Source organism: Bactrocera latifrons, unplaced genomic scaffold (genome assembly GCF_001853355.1).
Source record: "Bactrocera latifrons isolate USDA-ARS-PBARC rearing strain unplaced genomic scaffold, ASM185335v1 scaffold_94, whole genome shotgun sequence".
Classification (NCBI taxonomy): Eukaryota; Metazoa; Arthropoda; class Insecta; order Diptera; family Tephritidae; genus Bactrocera; species Bactrocera latifrons.
The window spans coordinates 978929-986758 of NW_017537645.1; the positions used below are offsets into that span (position 1 = coordinate 978929).

Sequence of the window (7830 nt, forward strand, 5' to 3'; positions counted from 1 at the left end):
GATGTATAGGAGACCCTATGTTGAAGCCCTATAGAAAAAATTGTACTTGCTCTTCATGGCATGCCATTTAATTATCAATCAATTTTAATACATACGTATGGGATTGCTTCCTGAAGCTTTATAATTGTAGATTTCTACTTTAACTTAAACTTTTGAGAAATATTAATATTGGGCAGTATTTCTATCCTCAGAATGCTGATATCTGATAGTCTGAGAACCAGTAGAACCCATTAACTTGTCGAATGAAACGAAAGTTGGCGCCTAATTGTAGGCAACAATTTAGCTTTCATTTGCTTCAACAGCATGTTTTGAGGTTTTTTTCGATGACTGCCTAAATTGTAAACATATAGTGAACAAGACCTGAATATAAGCAATAAGACCTTCTATTGACAGCCCTAAATCACATCCTCGTATACTATCACTTAAAGAACTTTGATATCTCCCTTTTGCCCTCAACTGTAACAACTGGCATTACAGTGCACTTTGACACCAGAAACTTTGCAGCTTTACTGTACATAAACACAATTTGAGTTTTATCGATACATACATGCATATTTACAACAAAATGCTTCAGTATACGTTTAAATCCCTCTGCTGTTGTTAAAATTTGCGGAAGCTTCGAAAACAATGCACCGCTCCGCGCATGCATGTAACTATATATGTAATATTCCGTATGTGTATGTGTGTGTGTGTGTAAGTATAGTACGTGTTAGTTACTCTGCTATGCCACGCTATTTTCCTGCTGTTTAAATAGGATTGCTGACATTGTTGGGTATGAATGTGTGAGATGCCTTAAATGCTTATACACACACACATCCATGCGTACTCATACAAATAGGGCAAGTGAAGCGTTGCAATGGATGCCATGGTGATGGAATGTCAGCTGTGAATTAGTTAGTTGGGTAGGATACTATGACAACGACAACAACAATCACAATAACAACAATAATTAAAACAACAGTAATAGCCAAAACAACAACAACAATTACTACTAAAACAAAAATAATATCAATAAAATTACTACAACAACATTACAACAATAACATACAAAATTACAACAAAGCGAAAATAACGGCTAAAAAAACAACAAGAAAAACATATATGTATATATATGTATGTATATATATGTATATATATATGTATGTACATATATAATACAACAACATCAATGTTATATAATAACAACAATAACAATATCTATTATACGTTAGATTACAGCAATAACAACAATGTAGATTACAACAACTTCATATTACAACAACTACATAGTAAACATTACAACAACAACAACATTTTTTTTATCTACAACAACAATAACAATATTTTGCAAAAAACGTGGTTTCCAACAACTATCTTTTCCAACAACAACTTTTTACAACAACAACTTTTTACGACAACAATAATATTTTACAACAACAAAAAACTGTGCACGCGATATTAATTTGCTTTACAATAACACCAATAACAACATTTTTTATTACAAAAACAGCAACATTAAGAGTAGCAAGTGATTCTCGCATCAAATTAAATCGCTTACCTCGCCAAGCTTTAGTAGCAACTATGCTACCCTTTACCCTTTACACATCTACACAATCACCCACACATGCTCGCTCTCACGTTCGTTATCTCGACGCTGTGGTGGCAAAACTTTCGCTGCAGTTACACTGATAAAATTGTGGTTGTTATTTTGGTTACTCAACTGATGTCTTTGTGTCTGCTGTCTTAGTTTGCTTTAGAATTTCCATGCACTTTGCTCTCTTCGTATCGGCGAAAAGTTTAATTGATTTTGCAAACATGTTGTTGTCGCGTGCTCGAGCATAAAATTATTATCTGTTTAGAGTATTACCAGCTTCACTATATACATAAGTGTGGGTCTAGTAACGTCACTCACACACATAAATAGTTGTAAGCCCGGCTATAAGCTATATTGCTGCATACTTGTCGAAAACTTTTCTTGAATTTTAATTGCACTCCAGTTGGTTATTTGGCAGATTGTTTACTTAAATGTATAAATGAATGTGAATCAATGAATGAATGAATGGATGAGTGGCTCACTGGGCATAAATGACTGCCTGCCTGCCGGCTCAGTTATACTCACACTGCCGTTTACTGTCACTATGTGTGTGCATGCCAAGCAACCTTGATCTCGGTAGCAATTGTTCTGTCTGGTCGCATTGAGTCCCAGCTGCAGCTTTCCGGGGATATTCCATTTACTCTAACAGGCGTAGTGAACTCACCTACTCTTGGTTGCTAGGCTGTTGTCGTTATTGTTGTTTAAGCTGCTGATACTTTTGCCTACAATATAACATAATTCAATTGTTTATAGCACATAAATTCTGTTATTGTTTTTGCTGTTGTTGTTGTTGTTGTTGTAGCCGTTTATTACTAACTCTTGCTGCATTGCCACAGTCGCCCCTAATCGGCTCTTGTCAGGCAAACGGAGCCAGCAAATACATGTATGTATGTTTATAATATTGGGTATATTTACTCGAACCTAAGCGTTGGCATTTTGCTGAATTATTTTGTCTCTCAAACCCATAAATATTGCGAGGCACACAAATCTATGAAGGCATTAGAGAAAACCTCATTTTACAGGCATAAATGCCTATATATATATATATATAGTATATGCATATATATCTGTATATTTACATTTATGCCTGTAAAATGAGGTTTTCTCTAATGCCTTCATAGATTTGTATATATATATATATATGTATTATGTGGTATCCACTGCGGCTCTCTTGTAATTGCTTCTACTGTCTAATCATATTATCATTTTAATCCATTATGTCTCGCTTTAATAACTTTCACTAACTCACTTACTATGAATGTTGTAAAATTTATACCATATATATGTATAATTTAAACCAAATAAATGCATAAGTATTGAAAAATTAGTTGTCAATAACAAAAAAAAAAAAAAAAAAAAAAAAAAAAAAAAAAAAAAAAAAAAAAAAAAAAAAAAAAAAAAAAAAAAAAAAAAAAAAAAAAAGAAACCCGTTTCATCCAAGTCCTGCGTACAATATTATTTTAAAGGGTGTTTGTTGAGACATGTGGTATTTCAGAAGAAATATATGTCTGAAATTGTGCACACGTTCTTTTCTGAATAAGAAGTTTTTCATTTGTTGGACCCGCTGATATCGGACCACTATAGCATATAGCTGGCATACAAACTGAAAACCAGAATCAAGTGAGAAAATTTGGTAATTGACATGATTTCCTTACGAAATTCAGAAGAAATTGTTAAGATCGGACCACTATAGCCTTTTAGGTGCCACACAAATTGGCCGATCAAAATCAAGATATTTAAGGATCCTTTTGTACATGAAAAGTACTATTGCTTAGGGTAACCGTAGTTAACGTTTTTTTATTTGCTGTTATTTCTGGAACTTAGAGGCTCGAATATTCACAAAATATTAAAAATATAAAAAACTACTTTGAATTTAGATCAAGACTGAAATTGTCGTTAGCAACTCATTATTTAAAATGTACAAATTTCTATAAATGAAAATGTTGTTGTATTTACATATTATAGTTACATAACGTACGCGATTTGTAGCGCACACAGGGAATCCTATTATCACACATAACTCGTTGGTACAAATCTCTGCTATGCTCTTAAATATTTTACTTGCAATCCACTATATAAGAGCGCACCAGCGCTATGAATTATACCTTATATAGTATTTTTGGTGACAATGCTTTGTTAGTCGTGTGCTCGAAATTGTGCTAACTGCATTAAATAACGATACAAAGAGAGTATTTATGTAAGCCGAGCTTAGAGTAGATGTTTGTAGGTATTCTGTTATGCCGATGTTTTGACTCAGTGTGCTGTGTGCTACGTTCGAGACTACTTTGTTGAAGTGGAAGAGAAAGAGATTAATTGTAATATTTAGAGGTAATAGGGTGGTTCTATACTAGAAAATTTTTTTTATTTCTTACTTTCTGTTACTATAGGCGAAAATATTGAATATTAAATTTAGCATCGATTAGAAACAGTGCGAATTACTATAATAAATTTATAAATGCAAGTGTATAGTATATGATTTTATCAATTGTACCGGTACTTTTTGAGAGAGGACTCCATAAACGTTGAATTTATTTTTAAAAATCACCCTAATATATTTAAAAATAAATAGCAAATTTTTTTAAGGTCTACCCTAACATGAATGAAATTAAAAAAAAATATACACTTTGGTTTAGAAACCACTCAGATTTGTCTGAGATAATATTATCATATACTTTATGTTAAGAACCATCCTAATATATTGAGAAACAATACACCATGATTCAAGACCCACTCTAACATATGAGATATAATATTAAGTACACTTATTTTACTTACTTTAAGTATGCAATTTTTTAAGGTTCACCCTAACATTAATTATATTTTAAAAAATTCTACACTTTGTTCTAGAGACCACTCCAGTTTGTTTAAGATATTAATATCATATATTCTTCTTTTAAGAACCACCTTAATACACTCAGAAATACTATTTTCTGATTCAAGGACCACACTAACATATAGTCGGTGCGATATTTAGAGCATTAATTTTTTATTTTTAAGGACCACTCTAATATATTGAAAAACCGTTCACTTCTTTTTAAGAGCAGCCCTTATAAAATTTAGGTTTAGACATTCTTTAAAAAATTAAGCTACTAAAACTCGTAATTTTTAAGGGCCAACTTAATATATTAAAAAATCATATATTTTGTTTCAAGGACTACCCTAACATCACTGAAACATATATATTTTTTAACCAGCTCAAGATTAAAAACAAAAATATTTTTAAGAGCCACCCTGATACCAGTTTACACATATATATATATAAATATATCCCTCTGCTCAAATCAAAAAGTCCTTTGAACTTAAATTATGGACTTTGTAATAAACATTTGAAATATATGTACATTCCTAAGTATGCATATGCATATACATATGTATAAATATATATGTACATATATTAATATTTATTGACATTAATTTTTATTTAATTTGAATTTTAAATTTGCATAATTTATTTTAGCATTTTTGCTACCTTCCGCTTCGTCATAATCACTACCTTCCACTGTGATAAGGATAAACCTTTCCCTTTTGTTTCCGCGCACAAAGCAATTAATTAATGAAATCTCGGCTTTTGCATATTTACACAGAAAACGTAAATGAAAAAAGTAAAAGTATTTCGTTTTACAACAATTGCGTAAAAGCATAAATTTGCGCTGATAAAACACTACGCGGAATTGTAAATGTCAACAGTCAATACAATCGCAACAAAAAGTGCATGCAACGAGGAGACTTGTTTTTACCGTTATTCATCTGCAAAGCCAATTCACTAATGGCAAAGTTGAAAATTAAATTTTACAATATTTTTGCGTGAAAGTTTCATAAACCGTTAGCTAATTAGAATGAAAGCACGCTGTGGAACACCTAATTTTTTAAACTTCACCAATTTTAATACAGTTCCATTTCCAGTTTATTATGGCACTGGTTGATACAAATGTTGCAAATGTATTATTATCTCAGTAAATTTTGATACATTATTTGATATTTTACTAATTCGTCCAAAATATAGACGAAATTGTTTACGACTGTCAACGTTGACTTAAGTGCGACGACTGTTTGTTTGATGGCAGGGAATATTTCGTCTTGTCCACGTTCACCACCGAACCCATTAATGGTCAATGAAATCGATATCATCGGTAGGTTTTCCATTTTTGTAGAAGATTGTACCTTCTATATTCAACTCTGCAGCTCGAATTTTTTCTCCAGCAGTAGATTGAAGAAGTCGCACGTTAGGGCACACCTTACCTGAAGCCGCGTTTGGTATCGAACGCTGCGGACAGGTCTTTCCCGATCCTGACGGTGCTTATGTTGTTTCTCTACGTCAGTTTACACAGCCGTATGTTTTTTACGGGGTTACCAAATTCAGACAACGCGGCATAACGGCAGCTCCTTATGGTGCTGTCGAAAGTAGCTTTGAAATGTCGATTCTCCTTTCACGGGTATTTTCCAAAATTTGGCGCATGGTGAATGTCGGGTCGTTGTTGATTTGCCAGTTCTAAAGCTACACTGATAAGGTCCAATCAGTTGGTTGACGGTGGGCTTCCATCTTTCACACAGCACGCTCGGTAGAACCTTATATAATGTTGAGGAGCCTTATCCCACGGTAGGTTGCGCAGATTATAGGGACTCCCTTTCTGTGGATGGGGCAGAGCGCACTTAAATTCAAATCGTTGGGTCTGCTTTAGTCCGACCATATTTTACAAAGAAGCTGATGTATGCTCAGTTCTTCGGCGCCGTGTTTGAACAGGTCGGCCGGCAATCCATGGACCCCCGCCGCTTTGTTGTTTTTCAGACGGTTAATTGTTATTGCTTCTTCATGGTCAGGCAAGGTTCAGGAAGGTCTGCTCCATCGTCATCGATTGGGGAATCGGGTTCGTCATCTCCTGGTGTTGTGCTTTCACTGCTAGTCAGCAGGGTAGAGAAGTGTTGCCTCCATAATTTCTGTACGCTCTGTGCCTCACTCACTAGATTACCTTTGGGGATTCTACAGGAGTATGCTCCGATCTTTATACCTTCTGTTAGTCACCGCATATTTTCGTGGAATTTTCGAGAATTACACCCGTCGGCCAGCTTGTCAAGCTCTTGTTACTCACACATTTTGAGCTATCTCGTTTTTTGTCTGCAAATGCGTCTCGCTTTCCTCTTCAGCTCTCGGGGTCTATCCCATCCGGCAGGTATTCTAAACACTATAGACGTGTCTTACGTCTCTCACGACATGCTCGATTAGGTTGGGGGCTTTTCGCTCCGGAGACAGCCAGACAGCTTTAAAGGTATGTATAACATTTCAAAATATCAAAAAATCGATTTATATTAAATTTAACTAAAATTAGTCTATAAGTATGTTTAAGCAAACGTTAGCTTCCGTTGCCCCTGCATCACCCTATCAACTGCTGATGATGAGTGTCAATTAATATGAGTATTTTTCGCGCAGTTATGCCGCTGCTCGCCAACAAGCGAGTGGCAATTATTAACGCACCAGATACGAGTGTTAACCCAGTGCCATTATGAAGGCATATTTACAGGCGCTTATCAGCGGCGTGTGCTGTCAAAGCCAGAGTAAACGCAATTCGCGTAACTCCTTGACAAATGCCTCGTCACTTAACATACATACAAATATACATACAAATATTTTATTTTGCTCTTAATTTTCATGTTGCATGCAACCGGCACGCAAAGCGACACACTATCGTGCAGCGCTTCGAATTGCTCGGCGTGTGCAGCAGCTAAATTTATTCGCATCAAAGAGCAAACTATTCGCGCGAGCTCCCACAGTTGTATTTGTATGTATGTTTGTGTGTGTGTGTCCGCATTGATGCATTTGCATGTGCATAACTCACTTTTAGTGTGATTTGCATACACGTGCATGTATGTGGGCCCGCTTGTGCGGGAACTCTAGTTCATTTGTTGCTGCTATCTGTCAACTTTCGCTCGCTGTGTGCTTTTTGTACCGCCGTTTTTCACATGTTGCACTAAGCTGATTTCCTGTGAAATGCGCAGCTGTTTGCACACACTCACACACACATAGGTTCGCGCTTGCGCTGGTGTTGGGTGGAATGCATTCACACGGAAATTGGCACACGTTCAGCTCGTTTGACAAATGAAAGTAAAAATAATGTGCGCAAAGTAATTTCGAAAATGTGACTGCGTTTTCGCCTTGCTTCGCTCCTTTGAATACGTATGTAAACTGAAAAGTTAATTAAAAAGCAAAAAAGAACGCACGAAAACAAAAAAAAAAAAAAAAAAAAAAAAAAAAAAAAAAAATT

The 7830-nt window shown here is 35.0% G+C and overlaps 1 protein-coding gene across 1 annotated transcript in view; it reads left to right on the forward strand.

Moving 5' to 3' along the window:
• Positions 1-7830, forward strand: part of LOC108977689 (protein timeless homolog) — a gene marked incomplete at its 3' end in the record, with an annotated part of 164825 nt that overhangs the window by 95374 nt on the left and 61621 nt on the right.